Genomic DNA, 21,703 nt, shown 5'->3' on the forward strand with positions numbered 1-21,703 from the left:
CGTCAAACCGCCGCGGCCCTCTGACAGGCGGTGGATCAAAACGTAGGGGCTGCTCTCCCGGCGGCAGCTCGTTCGTTTCCCCGCCGCTGTCAGCTCAGTACAGGAGGGGACGGGGGGGCTGAAGAGGTGATCTGGTTTGACCCGGGCTGCTAAGCTACTCATTGGGGTCAAATGCCACTTTAAAAGATGGTTGAGATTAGTGGAATGAAACGCAGCGCGGCGAATGGATGGAGGAGGATCACACCAAACCAAGTTCAAGTCAATCCTTTCACACCGTTCAACACTTTCAGTGTCTTTCTGTTCCACGGTGAGACGTCACATGGCCACTGTGGTGACGTGACGATGGAAGGAAGGCAGTGAAAGATTCTTTCTGATGCATTTTGGGAGGACAATCACAAATACACCTCATATTTACATTGTAACATCTCATTCACCTGATATTTTACTGTCAAAAATCTCAACAGAAGGCAACTATGTTGGCTTTTAAACATTAAAACGCGTTCCAGACAGTGATCGATCAACTTATAGAGTTATTTAATGATTATCATATCGATAGCTTTTTAAGAATTGATATAAACTGGAAAAACATCTTAGTAGGTGAGCTCTCTGCATTAGTTAAACATCACATTTATATGTTTATTCAGTGACTCGAACTGTATCTGTGCCAGATTAACTTTTTCCTAAATATGTGTTCACCAAAACATTTAGACATCATGCACGTCTCATTGTAATGTGTTTCATTTATGCTCCAGTGCAACGAAAAATTAAATGCAACTACTGAGAACAACCACGTTTTCACCATCCGAACCTTTTAAACTACTATTTGTTTCTGATAAGATTATTTTAAAATAGAAATGAATGCTTAATAACTACATTTGTTCACCAGATTAAAAACTTTACATACTTTTTGTAAAGTAACTAATGTCCTGAGTAGTTGTGGAGACATATTTCTGAAAACAGCACTTTCGCTTGTAATCATGAACAATTTAAGTCCGGTAAGTAGTAACTGCAGTTTGCTGCGATATCGAAAAAGCCATTGGGAACACATGAGATCTTTCGCCATCTACCTGATCCTCCTCCTAAATCTGTGATTTATCCTATGGAAATGAATAAAAGCCCCCCCCCCCCAGAAATCCTCTTTAATTGAAGGCAGATGGGTTGGGCAGCGTTATGTAACCCGATATTGAATTGAGCCTGCAGAGTTCTGCACAGTGAGACATTCTGGGACGGAGAAAAAAATTAAAGATATGAGACGACTTCTGCGTTTTAACGCTATTCAAAGAGGCGCACACGGAAGAAAGTGGGATAAAACGTTGTTCATAGAAGTGAAATCTGTAGTGTGAGTAAAATACGCAACAGCTGGAGCTTCTCCAAAAATAAATCTCACATGAGTGCGCCAGCCCGTCCCGGCCCTGTCCTGTCCTGTCACAACTCCAGCAGCCCCCAGCATGAACTTCCAGCCCCCCCCCCCGGCCCCCCACCTCCTGCTGCCTCTGTCAATGGATCATTGTCCTCCTCACCCCGAACCATCTCAGTCTGGCCACTACCAGAGAAATCCACGGTTTGTGAGAGGAGAGGAGCGGAGGCACGGGGCGAACAATAAATGAAATAAATAAATGAAAGGTGATCCTTGTTCAGCAGCATCAACATTTACAGTTCAAACTTCACGCTTCGCAGCAGAGAGCGAGTTCAGTTACACACACACACACACACACACACACACACACATACACACAAAACCATACACACGACGCCCTTTAAGCACATCACCCTGGAGAACAGGATCGGAAAAATGTGTGGCGACCAGACGGGACCGGCTGTGTTTACTGAAGGGTGCGAGGCTGCGGCCGCAGCCCCGGGCAAGGTGACCACGACCTCTCACCCCCTGACCTCTGGTGACCCCTCCCCTCTTTTTCTCTCCATCTCTGTGTGTTCAGCAGCTCCACACTGAAGTAAACACGTCCACAGGACCGCTCTCATCTATAAACAGGCGGTAAAACGTGCCATAAATGTAATCAGCGCTGTCGGTGTGTTTCTGCAGAATGATGAATGGAGGGAGTCAAACACCTGGAAGCTGAACTCAGACCGGCTGCAGACACCGACTCAGTACAGGATTGAGATCAGTGACAGTCAAATGACTGCAATAATTACAATTTTATAACAAAACTGAAATATTTCATAATATCTATTGTCGAAGCAACAATTCGGCAGTAATGTTGGCTTATCTGGAGAAAAAGAAATCACAAAATGCTTCTTCAAATCTCTACAGTTATTCATCTTGTTTAAAACTGAACAGCTTGCAAATAAAAAACACTAAGTTTTACAAGAGATTTATCACAGTAGAAACTGACAGAGGAAATCATATCTTCCACTTAAAATCCTAAAATTAACACAAAAAACACAACTTCTGCTCAGGTGGTTCTGATCTTGTATTGATGTCTTCATGTAAGGGACTGCAAGCAATCAGCTCACAGTTTGATTAGATTCAGAGCTTGGATGCAGTTTGTGTGGAGTTTGCATGTTCACCCTGTGTGTGTGTGTGTGTGTTTGTCCATACACAGGTTTCCTCTGTAGACTCTTCGTGCATCTGTATAACCGAGGCTCACCCATGATGCCTCGGTGCTCCTCTGACATTCAGAGCTGCAGATTCAGATAAAAGCCAGTTGCTCAGACAACGTGCAATTCTCCTGTCTGCCCTGTCCATCACTGCCTGCGCACGAGGCTCCTGCCACACGCAGACATGGTATAAATACTTCAAACAGCCCTAAAAACATGTAGACTGATAGAAGAGGCTGCGTGCACGCATGATAACCAAGCTCTGCTGGTGGCAGGCCATCCCCCCCCCCCCCCAAACACACACACACACACACACACACACACACACACACACACACACACACACACCTCACACTCGCATGGAGGGCTCCGTCTGAGCCTCCCCACCCCTAAAAATAGACACACTGCCCTCAGGTTGTGTTACAACCCCTGTGGCAACAATACCAGGAAAGAATCTGCACGTTTCTAATTATATCCACACACACACTTTAAAAAGCGAGCATACACGCACATGGTGACCTGCAGTTGTAAAGCCCTATTATTGCACACACACACACACACACACACACACACACACACACACACTGTCCCACACAAACAGAGGAGTAGGTGTGTTCCCCGTCCAAACACGCCGGCGTGACGGACCGAGCAGTGAAACTCAAGGAGAGTGTGTGAAGCCGAAAGCTGTGCAGCTTACATGATCCACTCACAGCTTTACTATGAGATGAGGAAAGCTCCTCCAGAGCCACCGACATGCCAGCTCTCACAGAGCAGCCAGTCTGTCAGCTTGGGTTGCTGGACTGTTTATTTTTTGCAAAAAAAAAATGTAAAAGCAGGATTTAGCATTTGCAAAAATCAGAAACAGAAGATTTAAATACACTGTTGTTTAAATGCATTTACTTTAACTTGATGTTTTTGTTTTATAACCTTTGCTGAATGATGTTTTTCTTTTTCTTTAACCTGGTGTGGCTTCAAAATGCTCTGTTGTGTCTCCTCCTGCAAACAGCCTTCACTTTTAAACCCATAGGACAAAACAACCAGAGCTAATCTTCTGTGGTGCTCACACTCCCTGCACTGATAGAGCCAAACGTGTCAATAGTGTGTGTGTGTGTGTGTGTGTGTGTGTGTGTGTGTGTGTGTGTGTGTGTGTGTGTGTGTGTGTGTGTGTGTTCATGTGTGTGTAAGAGCGTATGCCCAGGCAACCATGATAATGTGGAATTCCCCTAAAACTACAACTCAGTTTTAGGGATTTTAATCCTTCTGGCCGTGCTCATGCAGCCGGTTACAACACAGAGATAAAAGACAAGAAATGAGGGAGTCCTAAACAGACACACATGGTTGAAGACGATCTGTCAAAATGACTAGAAATCTAATTCAGAATCAAGAAACCAGCTTCTAACCTGAGCTCCACCAACCTTGTGTTTCCTTTCAGTGAATGGGAGAGAGCAGGCGGCGGCGGAGAGCGGCCCAGGCGGAACACATGTCTCTGTTTTTCACTGTCGCTCGCCGTCTGTGCTCAAATTCCAACAGTCAGCCGGCGAGAGACGAGGGGACGAGAAAGAGCGGGATACGAGCAGAGCTGGAAGCGAGAGCCGGCCAGCGCTGAGAAGAAAGAACCCGTCTGTCCGCTTGTCAGTCCAGATTTGCCATGTAGACGCTGCCGGGTCGAGCAGATTCTCCCAGATTCCGGCGGGCTGCGAGCCCCGGCGCTCATCAGAGAGAGATGTACCAACAGCTGTGAGTGTGTGTGTGAGAGGATATGCATGTATGTGTGTGTGTGTGTCCTCAGCGAATGAGGGTGTGTGTGTGTTTGTGTGGAAAAGAAGCTAAAGGCACCACGTGATGCGGGCTTAATCCCCCGCCCACTGGCTGGAGGTACACACACACACACACACACACACACACACACACACATACACAAACAGATTCAGGCGCACACACAGGCTGCTAGACCAATGAGAGCTCAGAGTCTGACTAATCACTCCTCCTCTCTCTCCCTCTCTCCCTCTCCCTCTCTCTCTCTCTCTCTCTCTCGCTGGAGTCTAGTCTTTTTCGCTTGTCTGTTTTTTTCTTTGATCCATTCACATTCTGCTTTTTCTCTCACATTCCAGAGTCCTGTCTTTCTCCCTCCTCCCTGATTCTCTCTCTCTCCCTCTCTCTCGCCCTCTCTCTCTCTCTCACTCTCTCTCTCTCTCTCCTCCACCCCCCCTCTGGGCGACCGTATTAAAGGTCAGTGTTTATGAGTCTGGCTGACGGGAGACTAACTGCAGCCACACAACAACCTGCTGCAGCAGTTTTTACTGCCGTTTCTGCCCCACTGAATCAATGTTATCTGTCTCACTGATAAAACGGAAACACGGAGCGCTTCGCAGAAACTACGACTTTACAACAGAAACGCGGTGTTTTTACGAGGCCTGTTCAGAGGTCAGGGCGAGCCGCGCAACACAACAGCTGTCAGGAATTCAGGGTCTGGTTTCCTCCTGTAACTGTCGTCTGTCAGCTCTGATGCAGCTGATGATGCTGAGATCTTGGTTTATAAAAGGGATATGTTGAAAGATGTAGTCGGTCTCTATCTTAAGTGTGAAAGGAAACAATTAATTGATAGTGTAGCGAAAAACTGCTCAACTGAAATCAAAATGTTTATGTAATCAGCTTTCAATAACCTATAATGAAATAACTTGGGGAATTTTTAAGGTCAACATTTATTGATTTTTTCTTTTGTACTTTAATTATGTGATAACTTCCTGGATTTTTGGCAAAATGTTATCACGATAGCACTTTAGATGGTTTAAAAACAGAATAAAGTGTTTTAATTTTGCATTTTTTTAAAATCATTTAAAAGTCTCTTCTTCTGACAGCCTCACCACAGTCTCCAAAAACAATGGAGCTCTGAAGGACTTCCAGGACGCTTTCTTCATTGTAAAATCTAAAACGTGCTTTTTTGTTTCTTCACTCTCATCGCTTCCCTCCAGCTCGCTGCAGCTAACACATTAGAAATGGGCTGAAAATTACCCACATGGCTGACTTATGTCTGTGACGTTGTGAGTTTAAGTCAAACCGCGCCGTGCTCATAAAAATACTTCGCCTTCATGGATGTATATAATTATGTGGTAAATCGCATAAGAAACAGTCCGGCTGATGGTTATTGCAGACGTGGGCGTCGCTGTAATGCGTTCGACAGACATTAAAACCTGAAAGAGTAAAACCAAAACACAGAAAATTAATTTCTGGAGTCACGAGAGCATGACGAGCTTCACGTGATTGCTTTGTTCCCAAACCACTGAGCGCGATAAAAACCGTAAACAGGAAAAGAACGCAATTATGCTTCAGCACTTTCCCCATATATCATGGCGGCAATATGGAAATCAACTGAATCTGAATCCCGCTTCAGTGGGATCCACAGTCATCAAACCAGGAAAACAAGCCAAATGTTACAGTATGAAGTGAAGAAAATGAACGACGCGTTAATAAATCTCCTCTGAAGTATCACATGCATATGAAATCAGAGGTCGCCACTGACTCTGCAAACTGAAACAACTCCCAGTCAGAAATATTGGGGACAAACAGAGTCTTGCATCACATCTTCAGTGAAGCATCTGCCTGGTTATAAATTCATTCCGGAGCAACGGTCGCGCACGTTCAAACTCATAAAGCAGCTTCATCCCAGACAAGAGGAGCAAGTTGTGCAGCAGAAGGTACGACTCCCACAGAGCGCTGAACCCAGAGTCACCGGGTCCTCCTGTGTTTATATGAGGGGGCGCACACACACTCTAAATACACACAACCAGATAATCACAAATTACTACAGTCGGTCTTTCCAAGTCCTGGCCTGTCATGGACACGGACTTCAAACAGTCACTGCAGAGCAGATCCTCTCTTCCTGGGTCTATGGAAAAGAGATGTTCTGCTGTGTCGATAAGGAATTGTCACAGTATTTAAAATGCTTAGGGTCAAAGGTCTGCCTTCATCTCACTGTGGCGTGAAATGGACATTGATCAAAACACATCTGGAAGGTTTAGCGGAAGCTCCTCTTGAATAAAACAAAAAGAGGAAACCAGTTAAATCCTATTATCTAAAAACTTCCATGAAAGATTGCTTCTGTTTCAGTAGGAAAAAGTGCAACGACAGTGTGGGAACAGAAACCCACATGATGACCCACAACCACGAGGAAAAACCTACCAGATCAAAACGGGATGAAAATTAATCAATCGTTTTGTCACAGTTGACACTTTTTTGTCAGTTTAAATCAGTTTATGCAGTTGATGTGTGAACTTTATACTTCTATACTATACTATCGGTGTTGATACAGTCCAGGTCATGAAGAGGTCACAGTGGTGTAGTGCTGAAGCTCTACTCCTGTTTTCAGTCTTTCTACGTGGAGTTTGCATGTTCTCCCTGAACCTGGGTGGGCTCAGTCATCCCCGGCTCCAAACACGTCACATACTCTGGTGTACATATGAATCACCTGGACAGTGGGACGCAGGTTTAAATGAGTTTAAATCACAGTGTTACAGATGTAAAAGCTTAACAGATACACTCTACAGCAATAAACAACCACAGAAGAATTGCCATGATTTGATTGTCTTGAAAACTTTTTTCACAAATGGACATGTTTACTCCCATACGTCCCGTATTCCATCACATCTTCAACCCTGTTTGTAAATACACTTCAGACTCTCTAACAGCACTTGGAAGCAACTGACGGTTTGTCAGCCAGCAACAAAAATATATGAAGTGTTGGGTTTATGGGTAATTTAACATCAGTTGTATTTATGTTGTATTTATCGAACCACTAAACACATTCCCACACAAAAGCTGGCAAATGTGTGCATTCTCACTAAATCTTCAAATTATTGTTCTGTCCGATTAGTGAGAGGATGATTTCACGATGGTCCTCCAGATATATTAAAGTTGTTGATTGTCGCTTTAGATTAACAGTCACCGCAAAGCGTGTGAGATCTACAATCCACAGTGTAGCTGATAATCTAGTTACTGCTAAAACCAGGGGGGGTAACGGCCTTTAAAGTCAATCAAACTGCTGTGTGGCTCTGCTTTCTGGGTCGTAGGGTCAGGTGGCTCGTTCCCAGTGCAGTGTGCTCCCAATTTTCAGGCCTCAACAAAGTGAGGCATACAAGACCGCACACACACACATACACACATTCTTACTCAGTGTGCGGACGCTCCTGGCGATGTGAAAACAGGCCGATAAGTGCATCACATGCATGTGGAAGGCATCAGCAGTGATCCTGCAGATGCCACATGGCCTCCTGCCTCCTCCAACACCAACAATGCCGGGCTTTGGCTGGGAATTATACGCAGGCTCATCAATGTAATTACATTAACAGAGCTGCTTACAGAAAACACATGTACTTATACACACTGAGCTCAAGGATACATTTTTGCATTTGTGACGGATGATCATTCTGATCAGCCTCATCTTTCAGGAACCGTGTCAGTTCAGTCAGCCGCATTCTGATCCATCGAGAAAATCGTAATGACACAACCTTATGGATGGAGGAGTACATGATCAATGCTTAAGTTCACTAGGTTCAAGCTCAACAGACGAAATGGTTTCTGTTTACTATTTAATGCTTCATAGAAAAACACACAAAGATGAAGCTGAAGACGAACTCAAAGAGCATTTCTTTCATTTGCTGTTCCTCCTTCATGTGTGTCTTACCCATTGGCAAGCTCACTCAGAAACCGCTTCTGTTTTCTTGCAGCTGGTACAGTAACATGCTTTTCCCGCCTGCCCAGACCAGTCGTGAACCCTCTGAACCCGTATTCTTCTGCAGTGCAGCGAATATGCCAAGAGCAGGCTGGCATGGAAACCAGACTCTTCTCTTTCTGCACCACCACTACCTCCTCCTCCTCCTGCTCCTGGATGCTGGTGCATCACTCAGCACTTTATTCTTAAGATGACTCTGCACACACACACACACACACACACACACACACACACACACACACACACACACACACACACACACACACACACACAGTCCCAAGCTGTCACTGACCTGCCTGACTCAGGGAAACAAAGTTTCACACACTCCACCACAACACTGCTACATCTGAACTGAATCCAGGTGCCTGAGGAAAGTAGCTCCTGCCTCTCATGTCAGGTAATAAAGTCAGAAAAACTTTATTGATCGTAGTACAACAGTCGTGTTTTGGTAGAGAAGTGTTGGCATTCCTCTGAACATTGCACAACACCTAAAACCAGGCCTCGAATCGCTGTGGCAGGGAAGACAGATCAGGCTTCTTTCTTTGTTTTATCAACACAAAGAGCAAAAAAAAGGGCAAACACAACACAACACAACACAACAGGTCTGGAGACAAACCGCTTCACCTCGCCGGCTGTTACCAGCAGGCTCCTCTCTGAGCTGAAACTAATTATGGCTCCTGGAAGCCAAGATGACTGTTATTGCCTGATGTTGACACGGGTGACACACTTCAGGCGAAGCGGGACTGAAGCCATGCGAATGCGCTCTGGATGATCTACCGTCTACACACAACTGTTATCAAGCCCCGTGATTAATGAGCTCGTTGCACAACAGCGGGACTCCTAAGTAATCCCATATTCCTGTTGAAGCCATCCCCTCCCTGACCTCTGCGATAAGCGAAAACAAAAGCACAACGGAGGAGGGAGGGGCCGGCGGTCTGCTGGCCTGATGCATGCTGGTATACGTTTACTGGCAGAGGCCCGCTATCAGCGGATCGCTCCGAACGCCGAGCGGCAACAGGACGGCAGCGAGGGGCGCGTTCAGGAATGTGCAGACACTCGAGCTCATTACTGAGCCTTCTGAGTCCCAAAAACCAGAGAGAGAAAAGTGTGAGACGTCTGAACCTCTCAGAGGGAAACTGACAGAAGGCGAAGGTCTTAAGAAAATAAAAAGTCGTTCACTTCATGGCTGTGAACTCTCTGAGAGAAGAATTTCTTTTCTTTACTTCACAGATTCCTTCGACTGCGTTAATCACATCAGTCCACATGACAGAGGTCAAGCCCGGAAGACACAGAGCTGTGAGACAGACTTCAGAAGAACTCAACAGCTTGTTTATTTGTGACCTTATATTAATTCATCTCTCGACCGCACACATTTCTTTTAACATTATTATCAATAAAAGCTGAGCTTTATTTTAAAATTTAATAGACAAAGAGAAGGCGACACAATGTTGACTCAGAATGGTGACTTCTTGTGTGGAGTTTGCATGTTCTCTCTGTCCCACTGTGTTTTTTTGAATACTTGAACCTCATGTTATTGTCAAAGGTCCCGGTCACTCGACAACGTTTCAAGAGAAAATGCATCGTTTGTATTTGTTTTAGAAAAATTTCAGGTTTACACAGCAGCTTTTTAAGACAACGACATTTTCATGTTGGGCCACGAGGATGTGCTGTTGCTTGTTTTTGTAACAAAACCATGCACGCATGCAGGCACACACGAGTACACGGATATTCGTATGGACAGATGATAAAGTTGGATTGCTGGAGAGAAACCATTTCAATATGTTTAGTATCAAATTGTGATTAGAAAATGTGATTTCAAGGAAGACTGGATGAGAAAATGCTTATTTTTTAACTAAAACTTGCAATCCTTTAAAAAAAAAAAATGCATCAGTGGCTACAGCCTCAAGGTTTTGTTCCCTAAATTACCAAATTATCACAAGAAAGGCACATATTCCTTGAGGGCCTCATAAAAGCAAAGCTAGAAACAGGATCAGAGCCTCTTTGTTTCTCTGTCGTCAGTATTTATGAAAATTACGCTCCGGGGCAGCAGGCTTTGACCCGCTCTTTATTTTTTGCATAGCTTTTACACAGGTATGCGCTGAAGCGTGACCACGGAGGCTTGCTTTGAGGTTGGGTGGAGATAATAAACTTTGATGGAGGCGGAGGAGGGTGGCCAGGGAAGCAGCGGGCCTGCGTTTATATTTTTTTATGGAGTTCGTTTCCTCCTTTGTTTCCTCCAGAGATGAAACGTGGCCGAGGAGCCGCAAAGGGAAGGTCGACTCCTCGGCCAAGTGTGCTATTTGAGGTCGACTGCACAGTTTGCCGCTCCGTCCATTTCCTAAACCTCTTCTAGAAAAAAAAAAAAAAAAAAAATTAAAAACAGAAGCCAAAAGAGTATTAGAAGGCTGCAGACACAGATTTATGGTTTATTTTCTCACATAAACAACTGACTGTTCCTCAGGTATATCAAGATCGTCTTCTGTTGGAATAACCTGCAGATGCTTTGAAGAGATCAGATGGGATCTGCACTGAAGCCAAAATAAAGCTGCGCTCACACACGTGCTGCAATGCTTCGGTCAAAACGGGAGCAAATAAAAGGGGAGAAAAAGCATCCTGATTTTTTTTTTATTTCTCTTGAGATTCATGCTGGAAATTTTAACCGCATTTTAAACAAAGCGACTAAATGATGCAAACAGATCCCACATTGGATGTTTTTATGGTAAAAATAATGTGACAAAAGCAATCATTTCCACAGCATGTGGTGCACCGAGGCGCGCACGTTCAATGAACCGCTGTAATACAGGAAACTGGGCTTATAAATGTTCTATATATTAGTATCTACTGAAGATGGAAGATCCTCTGGCATTGGATTAGAGGAAGAAAACTGATTTATGGAAAATGATAACAGTTTCATGGCACAGGCTACATGTTTTCACTGATCTCTTTTTCTTAAAAATCCAAACAGTGCAGACCAGCAGAGACGTGTTGTGAGGAGCCGGCGCTGCCTGGATGCAGCCGTTATCAGCAAATCTGACTCATCAATCAGGCTTCAAACATAAAAATAAAGATATTTTAGGTGACATTTAGGAGTTTGGGCCAAACTGGTGTATCATCTTCTTTCATGCAATCGCTTAAATAGATGAATATTCATGGTGTTTTAACTATGACAGTTGGCATTTTGTGGATTTCCATCTCAGACTTTGAAGGTCAGTCCAACAAAGTGTTGACAGATTTGAAAGTTTTCAAGTAATGAGCCATGAAGCGGCTGCACTGGATCTCGGTGTGCCGATGAACAAACATTACATTGAGTCACACTGATAATAAACAAATTTGAACGTGCTGCCAAAAAAGATTTCAGTAGAAAACAAGGTGCTTTATAGCAACGCATGCCTGAAGTAAATTCCTCTGAATCAATGAAATGAGACTTTCAAAGATGCTAATCTCTGCTGTTATCACAGAAAGCAGCTGTGCATGAAGACTTTTAAACTGGAGAATGATTCATTCTCCAGAATCTTTTACTTTTGACATCTTGCTGTTTTTAAAGCTCCGTCCCGTACTGACCGCCATGGATATTTAGCTTCCCCAAAGCATCTGCTTTTGTTGAAATAAAGCTAAATGTCTTGGTCTTCAAAGAGATTCACACACTCTAAAAAGATTAGAAGCAACTGAGACCACATTTCTGATACACACGCGTACAAACAAGCGTGCGCACACACACTGCCGCCGCTGGCCGGCCTGTAATTACAGCCGCTAATGACGGAGCCGCAGACACAGTTTAAAAGGCCCCTGTTGTTTCAGCCTCACCGTCCCCGGGTGTCTCAGCTGCTAACTGCTCCCGCATGTCCTCGCCGCCAGACACGGGCTTTACAGACCAGCAAAAGGCCAAACGGCGAAGCCGCGCCATTGCTACGCAACGCGATCGACGGCAGAGCTGTGTGTGCAGATTTACCTCTGGTGTGAAATACGTGACATTTTCTGAAAGCTCTCGCTGGCATCACTGCCGGGGTGACGAAAGCTGAGAGGGAAAACTTTTCAATTCCTTTCACTGGTTTCCTCCACACGCCCAAACTAAATTCACTTATAAAAGGTTTTCAATGGGTTCTATTTAGGATTCAAATCACAAGTTTTAGACTCATGTAAATTAGGCTCACATTTCACTTTTTCTAAAGTTTCTGCTCAGGTGTATTTTATTTTGACAGGAATTCGGTCGAACATCTTTTCTTGTACATATGTTAATGTATATCACTTTTTAAGCCATAATTCACCATTAGCTTTTCTTAAACTAGTGATTTAAAGGGATCGCTGCACTGCAGCAGCAGAAATAGGAAAACACTCCCGTGTCCTGAATTTCCAGAGGATGATTGAACTCATTTTAGCGGCGGCCGTCTCAGGGGCAGCAGCTGCTGCTGAATGCGGAGGACTGACGCTATTACAGTAACAGGCTGCTGAATGTGGAAAAAAAGTGGGACATAGAGAGATAGAAATGTTTTTGGGCTTGTCGGCCTGGCACTGTGGAGTTTGCATGTTCACCCTGTGCAAGCTCGGGTGCTTTTCTGGGGGCGCACTCAAATTAATTCATTTCTCCATTCTGACATGAAATGTTTAATTTAAATTGATTTTAACAATCTGCAAGAACAGATGATCATTTGTGTAAACGATCCACCCGTGCACTGAGGCAGGGTTACTCATTCTGCCTTTCTCTACAGAGAACTGCGAGGAGAGACCGCAGTCATAAGGCCGATCATTAAGTAGGCCTTTAATAAGCGTGTGCCTTTGTGCTATGGGGGGAAAAAAAAACACATCTTCTAGAAGTTTCACTGAAGTGAAGCAGAACTTATTCCCTCAGAGAAAGAAGCTCTCTTCTCCACAGAGAGAAGATGACTTATCATTTCAACAAACACACATCAACAGTTGGGCTGCGTTCCTCATTTTCGCACCCTCTGAATTTATCAGCTGAGGAACGTTGAGCATTCGATTGATAAAGGTGGGAGGAGGAACGTTTTTTTTTTTTTTTAAACTACTATATACAACACAGAATACCTGGATAAGTTCAAGAGTTCATGGCAAGTACATGAACTCTTTTCTTGGCTTCCAAAAGAGATTTTTCACACTGACTACTATCCAGATAAATCTGATTATGTGATATAGAGCACAGAAAAATCTAATTATCCAGCAAACATCATGACTCTTGTCAAATAGAGTTGTACTGTTGTTCTGAACGCCCCGTGATTTGGCCGTGGTCAGGCAACAAGGCAAAACACTGAGGGGGCGTTGGCCAGTGTGTGTGTGCGCGCGTGTGTGTGTGTGTGTGTGTGTGTGTGTTCCATTGCACAATCCGAGGAAACAGACGGATTCAATATGTCAGAGTCTGTGTCTGGATGAGGTCATTATGCATGAAGCAGAACTGCTGCAGAACATCACACACACACACACACACACACACACACACACAAGCGCACACAAACGCACAAAGTGTCGCATACTCTAATGAGTTTCCATGGCAACTCCAAACAAACAGTCCAGCATGAGATGACCACACCCCTGCAGAAACAGAGGGGGAAACCGGCAGAGGCAAAGAAAATAAGACATGAAAGAAGTAAAAAAGAAAGTTAGAGCGGAAACGAAGAACAACACACTGGAGTCTGCAGACATTCATCACTGCTTTTCATATTGGAGACATTTAACAAACATGACAGGCCCAAAGCAGACCTCTCATTAAGAGTTTATCACTCGCTGTAACAATATAACATTCCTAAACCGTTTCTGCTCCACCACGCACTCATATTCTTGGATCACAACTGAAACCAGACTGAGTTGTTTAGTCATTTAGAAAGCTTTGATTTCACAAGAGGGGAGAGAGGATTTGTATCCCACAAGCCTTTCATGGTTTTTCTTCCACACAGGCCAAAGACGGAGGCCACACATCAACCCACCCCCCAAAATGCATTTCCACTCGACTTGAAACACCGAGAGCACAAAGAGCACCGCAACAATAGACGTGAAGCTCTGCATCAAAGTCAAGGCCGGGTATTGAAGCTGAGCTCCTCCCGAGGTCGGCCGGGGTGGAAGACACCCACATCCACAGATTAAAAAGACCCGGACATTCAGACGGTTTGCTGGCCGATGAAAACGAAAATCCTTGACCAATTGGACTTTTGGCATTTTCCCATGGTTTGCAAAAATCCATCAAGTAATCAGAAAACGTGACGCATCTGCTGCCGGACAAAGAGTACCAGCCACATTCACTACAGAGGGAAAGATGATTTCTCACTGTTTATCATATATTTACATTATTTCTAGAAAAACACTACTTTAAAAATGGAGTACAAAACGTCCTCGTTGTCATGAACGGTGGGAATTGCACATCATCACAGGCAAACTGTCTTTTTTTGGGAAGCTCTTCAACAGCTGCACATTTAAGAGATAAGCCTGGCGATGCAGTATGGCTTTATAGCATGGACGTACAGAGTGAGGAGCAACAAGCACCAACTGGACTCCGTGCATGGAAACAGCGTTCCCAAGCAACTGATGCTGTAAAGTATCCATGTATGGAGCCAGACGGTGCAAAACCATCTCTAAATCTCACAATCAAGACGTTCTAATGCTGAACTGATTCCTCTGCTGTCTCCTATGTTTGCTGCTGGGTGTTTCCTCTTTTATTCAAAAGTAACATTATGAAATATAAATAAAACTGAACTTTTCAGTTCTATGGTCACCAAAAGCAACCTAATATGCAGTAATGGAGCAGGCTGTGTTGGGCCCCAGGATAGCTTGTGAGTTGCTTTTTCCCAGTGATTTTAATATGAAGCTGTGCTAATATTAGTTTGCTTAACGCCTCGGGATAAAACAAAAGAATGTGGAATTATGTTATTAATTTGCTGAATACATCAGAAACAGACCCCGTTTCATTGCTGCCTGAACCTCAATCCAGCTTGATTACTGAAAACAAAGACCTTTTTTGCTATAAACTGGTTTAGTAAAATTAATAGAAACACAAACTTACAAAATTTTGCTCCTTTTTACAAGCAAAGCGTACAAGAACTGGATGTTTTATAGTGTTTGGCTGTCTTTACTGCACGGAACCAGTGAATCACAAGATATTTCAGCGAAGGACCTTCAAGCCCCTGGGACCCGTTCATAAAGGCTGAGGAAAAAATAAAAACCGGTCCCAGACCTGTGAGGAGCCAGAGTAATGAAACGTTTCAGAAGTTAAGTCTCGCCTCTTGCGCCATTGTTGGTCAGCTGGATGAAGTCATACTTGCACAGGTAAGCGTGAGCGGTCAGAGAGACTGGGAAAAAGACTTTCCGAACACAACTTTTCCAAATTAGAAATAGGTTTTAATTTGTAACGTGAAAATATTCACTAATCACAAATCAGATACCTGATAAAGACCATCAATGAATATTCTTTAGCAGTCTAAAAGCTTTAAAAAAATCTAAAATAATCACATTCACTCGAAACGGCGCGTAAACGGGACCTCAGACGCACATTTACACACTCAGTGAAAGACATGGTGAAACAGTTCGCCCACCTCTGACACGCGGTGACAGAAAAACAGCAATGCAGGAACACTGGATCATTAACTAATCAGGTCCGTAGTAAACCAAGATCAGTGGCCTTTTAGCTGATTATCCGACATGCTGTATCTGGGTATTAGAAAGATTAAGCATTTAGAGTAAAAGATAAGGTACAATTTAAGTCCTAAAAGCTGCTCCGCGCACACGTCGTTCTGAGCAACGAAGCGAAGCCGAGCAGACTGCGGATCACATGGTGGTCTTCACATGCTGGACGCCTGCCAAGCGCTTTGATGAGCTTTGTTTTATTTGAAAGAAAATCCCTGCGCGGCTCTGCCACAACAGGAAACAGAGCAGCGCTCTTCTCAGTGAGCGCCTGTCACTGCGCGGTGACCCCCTTCCATCGCATCTGACCGCTCAATAGCACGCCGTCACACGGAAAAAAAAAAGAGAGAGAGAGAGAGAGAGAGAGAGAGAGAGAGAGAGTGAGAGAGAGAGCCTCTCGTGTGCGTCGGCCAGTCCGTCCCGGTTTCCGGGCCTGCCAGGCTCCGGTCTCAGAGGCTGCGACATAAAATCATACAAAGCATCCATCATGGAAAGGAGAGTGGCGGCGAGAGATTCAGATGACAGCCACAGGGTCAAACATCTTCCAGCACAGGCCCCGGAGGTCCCTCATTGTCCTGAGAGCTCTTCCATCACAGCCGCTGATGCAGCGGGAAGTGAGAAACACAGAGGAAACTGAGGGAATATGTTCTGTAAAGAGGAAATATGCGCTTTTTCTACAGTAGCTTTTGTTGCATAACTGCTGACCCGAGTGTTAAAGTTCTTGTTTTCAACATTTCAACGACTCATACCAACAGTTCCGCCATGATTCCAGTGTGGCATCAAGGCTCGATGGAGCTCCACATTTGGAGAAACAAGGTCATTAGTTGTGTTCATGTCTTATAATTTAAAGGAAAAATAAATTACTAATACTGAAGTCAGTTCATTGTTGCAAAAGCAGAACAAGTCAAACCAGAACAGTTGTGGTTTGAGTGAATTTCCTGAAGTTGACCTCTGGGTTTGTACAGCTGTTCCTTAAAATCACGCTGGAATAAAAGACATGCCGGTGCTGCTGCTGAGGTGCGGTGGGAATGTCACGCCTCAGAGACTCTGCCATTCCCAGGCTCCCGCTCTAATTTGTGCTCATTTGCGGTCTGATCATCCTCCTCCATCTCTCCGGGTTTATCGCTGTTATTTTCCGGCTGCCCACATGTGCAGCCTGCAGTGTTTCAGAGTCGCTCTCCGTTACCCTGACAGCCACACACACGCATGTGTGCAGAGGAAGGACACACTTCCTGTCGGGGCGCGGGGGTCCGGCAAGGGGGGACGGCGAGGACTCAGAGCCACTTTCTGTTGAAATCGGGCGCATCGTTTTGTCTGTAACAGGTCTGGAGCGGGTAGTGCGACTGAAACTCTTCTCCAGCATCAGAGCGGCAGAACGTTCAGGAACACGCTCCAGCATCACTCAGAGAGCAGGGTCACAGCGGGGGGTCCACTGCTCCAGAGGGGCTCTCGGTAATTAGACCACCAAGGAAGGAGAAAATGACTTGAGAGCAGGGGCCTCATGGATTCCCCTTCCTCTTTTCCTCCTCTTCCTCTGTTCACTCATTCACATCATTTCTGCGCGACTCTCTCACACACTCGAAATTTAATTTTGAGAATAGGTTTTATCGCTCATAAAAGTTATGCTTGCAGCGAGGCAATGGATAAAGAATAAACACTTTAACAACTTCAGGGGCCTAAATTAGACCACAAAGAGGCTTCCAGTCAACATTTTGGACACTATTCCAAAGAGCACAAATACAATTTTTTTTGGTTCCTTTTTAAAATAAAATCAAACTGTAATTTTCCACTGTGGCTCTGTGGTAAGAACACATCAGCTACATTCATATGTCTATCTTTTTGATCTGTTTTCTTTTCAACTGACAAATCAAATCAAATTACATGATTACTAAATAAAGTGATCATGTCAGATATCTTTTACTCAGAAGCCCACCAGCATTGCAGATGGATTGTTGGTATTAAAGAAAGAAATGTTTACCGTTTTCCCTTTAAACTGTTTGCAACGCTTCATGTAAAAGTTATATGACAAACATACATCATGAGAAAATCAGAGCCGAACTGAATGTTAAAAAAAAAGAAACGGTGTGGTGAAGAGGATATTGTTGGGATTTGAAGCGTCCTCCTGCCAGGCTGATTCCTTGTGTTTTCTGTGCCAGAATCCCACAGCTGAGGTGGAAGACAGACAATGCGTTGGCCGACTGGGTATAATTCTACGCTGATGAATTGTTTGTTGGCGAGTTCATTTTAGAGGGAAGATGCTAAAATTGGGTACGACTTCATGAGACACAACACAAATGCCTGAAACGTGGACGAGCGTCTCCGTCTGTCTTTGTCCGAGCAGGTCCAGCTGCTTCCTCACACGCCCTCCACACTCCCTCTTACACACCAGTTGACGCGCAAACTGCCATCCTTCCCTGCCAGGAAGAGCTTAAAGGATCCCAAACGAAAAGAGGAGTATTTATTTGGCATCTCATTGTTCCTGACGAGCAGAAAGCGGCATGAGTCACACTCACCGCAGAGACCGAGAGGCGGTGACGCAACCAGGAAGGAAGACGTTGTAGCGCGGGAGGACTGGGAGACGACCGCCACAGCTGAGAGCAGAAGGCTCAATTTCCCCAAAGGCCACTCGATACCACCTCAAAGGAAACAAACTGTTGGACTTGAAAAAAAAAAAAACCCACCAATCCTGTTGATCGGTGTTGATTTGAATGTTTCTCGTTTTAAAGTATTTCTTTTGTCGTCAGATGACAATCCAAATGCAAACTGCTGGGTGAGAAGTCCGACCTGCATAAAGAGCCCACTGACATGCTCAAGGCTCATTTCTCAAAGTTCTTCAAAGTTATGCGTTTTCATTTGAATAACAGGCAAAAAAAACAGGGCCTAAATTAAGTCGACATCAAGGCAGGTTTGACGCATTTGCAATAATTCTGTTATATTTGTTGCTTTTGCGAAGAAAAAAAAAATTCAAATTGATAGTTTTTGAGTGGACTCGCACAGAAACAGCAGGATCACCTGCAGGTATCTGGACAAATCCTGGCATCATCTATATCAGACCAATAAGATAAAGGTCTTCAAAAGGCATGTTAACTTAATCTAAAGTCATACTTACCAAACTCCATCTCAATGCCGTCATCCTTGTTAAAGATTAAAAAGTTAAAGTTGAAAGTTTTTCGTACCAGAAGCTTAAATCAGGCTTGAATGAAGCTTCCTCGCTGGTTTCCACTCACTGCATGTATTTGGTTCCTTTCATCTATTCAGCATCTTCAGGGCAACCATTAACTCCAGCAGCGCCTCGTCATCATGAAACAGGACGGATTATCTTTTTTTATCTTTAATACTGAGAAGAATGCCGAGTTTCCTACAGCCGTGAATTCAAGAAGAAAAACCACCTCGTTACTAAGACCATCCCAGTGCGTCACCATCAGCTCTGATCCGCTCACATCACTTCTCTGGGAATTTTCCAGAGAGCGGCAGAGAAAAGACGTATTTCTGTCGGATGAACACATTTCATCGAGGCTACAGCGATTAGCTGCCGTAATAACCACAGAGGTCATGATCAAACGGTCAGCCTGAGCTGAGAAGATGAGGGGCTTTTTCTTCAGTACGTTAGTGGTGAGAATGTTTCATAATCTTCACACGTCGTGTCAAATCAAATGTAACTCTTCATACATAAACCCGACTTACTGCAACCTACTGTAATCTTGTACAGGAAATTTAAGATAATTTTCAAACCTTCAAATTCATACAAAAAATATTGTCTTGGATAAGTCAAGTCCAGTGTGTGAACCTCCCTAAGTCTAAAAACACGAGAAAATTCCATAAATGAACTCTTCTTTGAGCGACGTGGATGAACATATGGGACAGGGCGTTAGCCTCATAAAGCCTGAAAAGACGAAACAGACTGTCAGATATTCATATTTAATAAGCAGCTGACCCTCCGTCTCGGTCCTCAGGATGAAGAATGCGTCTGACCCGCAGGACTGATGTCAGGTCAGCTTTGCAGACATTCCACTTAATGACTTGAACTGGCATCACAGACGCGTAGTTCCACCCCTGGATCCATGTCAGGGGCCGCCGCCTTTTGGGAGGGGAAGCGCGGCATCTCGAGTTACAGCTTAATTAGCCGGCGATTTGTCGGCGAGGCAGGTAAACGCGAGGATCACCCCGAGGGTCCGCATTGCCGTGCCAGCTTCAATTAGAAATGATCAAACACAGGAAACTAGACGGGATTTACTGTTGTTTTTGTGCTGGAGAAAGATGGGGAAAAAAAAGACAAATGGAGATGGGGAGTGACCTTACTGAAGACCTGTTGCTGCAATCTTCCTGGCCGGCGACGAGGGGAGTACCGGCAGTGGGAAAACTCACCGAGATACATTTTTCAGCTGCGCAGGGCGATACCACAGCTATGCACGCTGAATTCCACAACTCTCCTCTTCCTTCATCCTCGTGAACCGACGGCATTGAACTCATCCTTCATTCCCTCCTCCACAGGCAGTTTTCCCATGCATTTCCACCGGTGACTGTATCAAGATCTGTCTTCCAGAATCTGCAGCCTACAGCTAGAGAACGGCACACTTTAAAAGTTCTCTTTACTTTTGAGAGACGGTGCTTCTAAGTGATGCTCACTTTACAGTTTGAAGGATGGACTAAATAGTCAATACAGTTTCATCATTCAAAATATACATCCCAGCCTCCTACAGTAAATGTCTGACAGCTTTCAGCTGCAGCTTCCTACTTCAGTAAAGATGATAGACGAATCCAAGATGCTTTCAATTATTTTGGTCAAATGCAAAAACAGCACATTTCCCCCTATTTTGCTGGCTGAATGTTAGATTTGTATCGTTTTTTTTTTCCAGCAAATATTCCTGTAAAGCTCCATCCTTCTTCCAAATCGTTTTATCCACCTTGACCCTGAACTGGAGCCGATCCCAGCTCAATACTGATAAAGGTAGGACAGACTGAACAGATCCTCCATCACAAGGCAAAGAGGCTCACACGCAATCATATTTAGCCCTAAAAGTTACCAATAAAACGGAACCCAAACTTTTATTTTTTTTTTAATGTATCAGGAACCCACCATGCCCAAAGAAAAGTCAGGCATGCAATCCAGACTTAAACCGGGCTTACTGTTGCTTTGTGGTGAGAGTACTAACCACTACACAACCATGCAGCCTCTTGTATACTTCAAATGCAAGTGACAAAAATAAAATCTTTCATTAAAAAAAAAAAAACAACAAAAACAACACAAACTAAGATCCACAGTATTTTCTATATTTTAGATGTTAAATGTGTTTTGAAAGATGATACAAACTGCTGGAGTGAGAACACCGACCGCTGTAATCAGACAGACGTCACATGCTAAACAGAGACTCATCTCCAGGGAAGAAACTCTTTAAAGGCTCTTTAAAGTTGCGGTGACTTGATGCCATTTACAAGCTGCTTGATGGAACATTCATTTCTGTCTCGATCCGACGGTGCCAGCTCCCCTGAGGCAACACTTTGTGCCAGTATCACTTTCAAGCTCGACCCTCTGTTTAACCGATCACAGAAAAATAAAAAAAAAACACCCACCAGCGCAGCGGGGCCGGCCGGGTGTTTAAAGACAGGCATGAAGGGATCTTTCCACATTTAAAATGAAAGCTGGGGTGATTTATGGCCGGGAGGTGGGCGGTGCAGGCCGGACCCTGTGTTGTACATGGAAGGAGTCGGTCATGACAAAAAATGAGACACAGTCTGGGGTCTCTGATTAGAATCCCACCGGGCTCCTCTGGATGGATTTACCAGAGGACACTGGTGTGG

General features: G+C 44.4%; 1 protein-coding gene across 8 annotated transcripts in view; it reads right to left on the reverse strand.

Annotated features, from left to right (window-relative positions):
- The window catches only part of add3a (adducin 3 (gamma) a), a 75,057-nt gene that overhangs the window by 31,036 nt on the left and 22,318 nt on the right, over positions 1-21,703 (reverse strand). For 4 of the 8 annotated variants that reach the window (XM_030093794.1, XM_030093792.1, XM_030093793.1 and 1 more), the window contains exon 1: positions 3,972-4,348. The exons of 3 other annotated variants lie outside the window; for them this stretch is intronic. The gene's annotated coding sequence lies outside the window, so the exon portion shown is untranslated. Of the gene's footprint in view, positions 1-3,956; positions 4,349-21,703 lie in introns of those variants that run through there. One more of the 8 variants, XM_030093788.1, reaches the window with a different exon arrangement.

This window comes from Salarias fasciatus, chromosome 6 (genome assembly GCF_902148845.1).
Source record: "Salarias fasciatus chromosome 6, fSalaFa1.1, whole genome shotgun sequence".
In the NCBI taxonomy this organism is placed as follows: Eukaryota; Metazoa; Chordata; class Actinopteri; order Blenniiformes; family Blenniidae; genus Salarias; species Salarias fasciatus.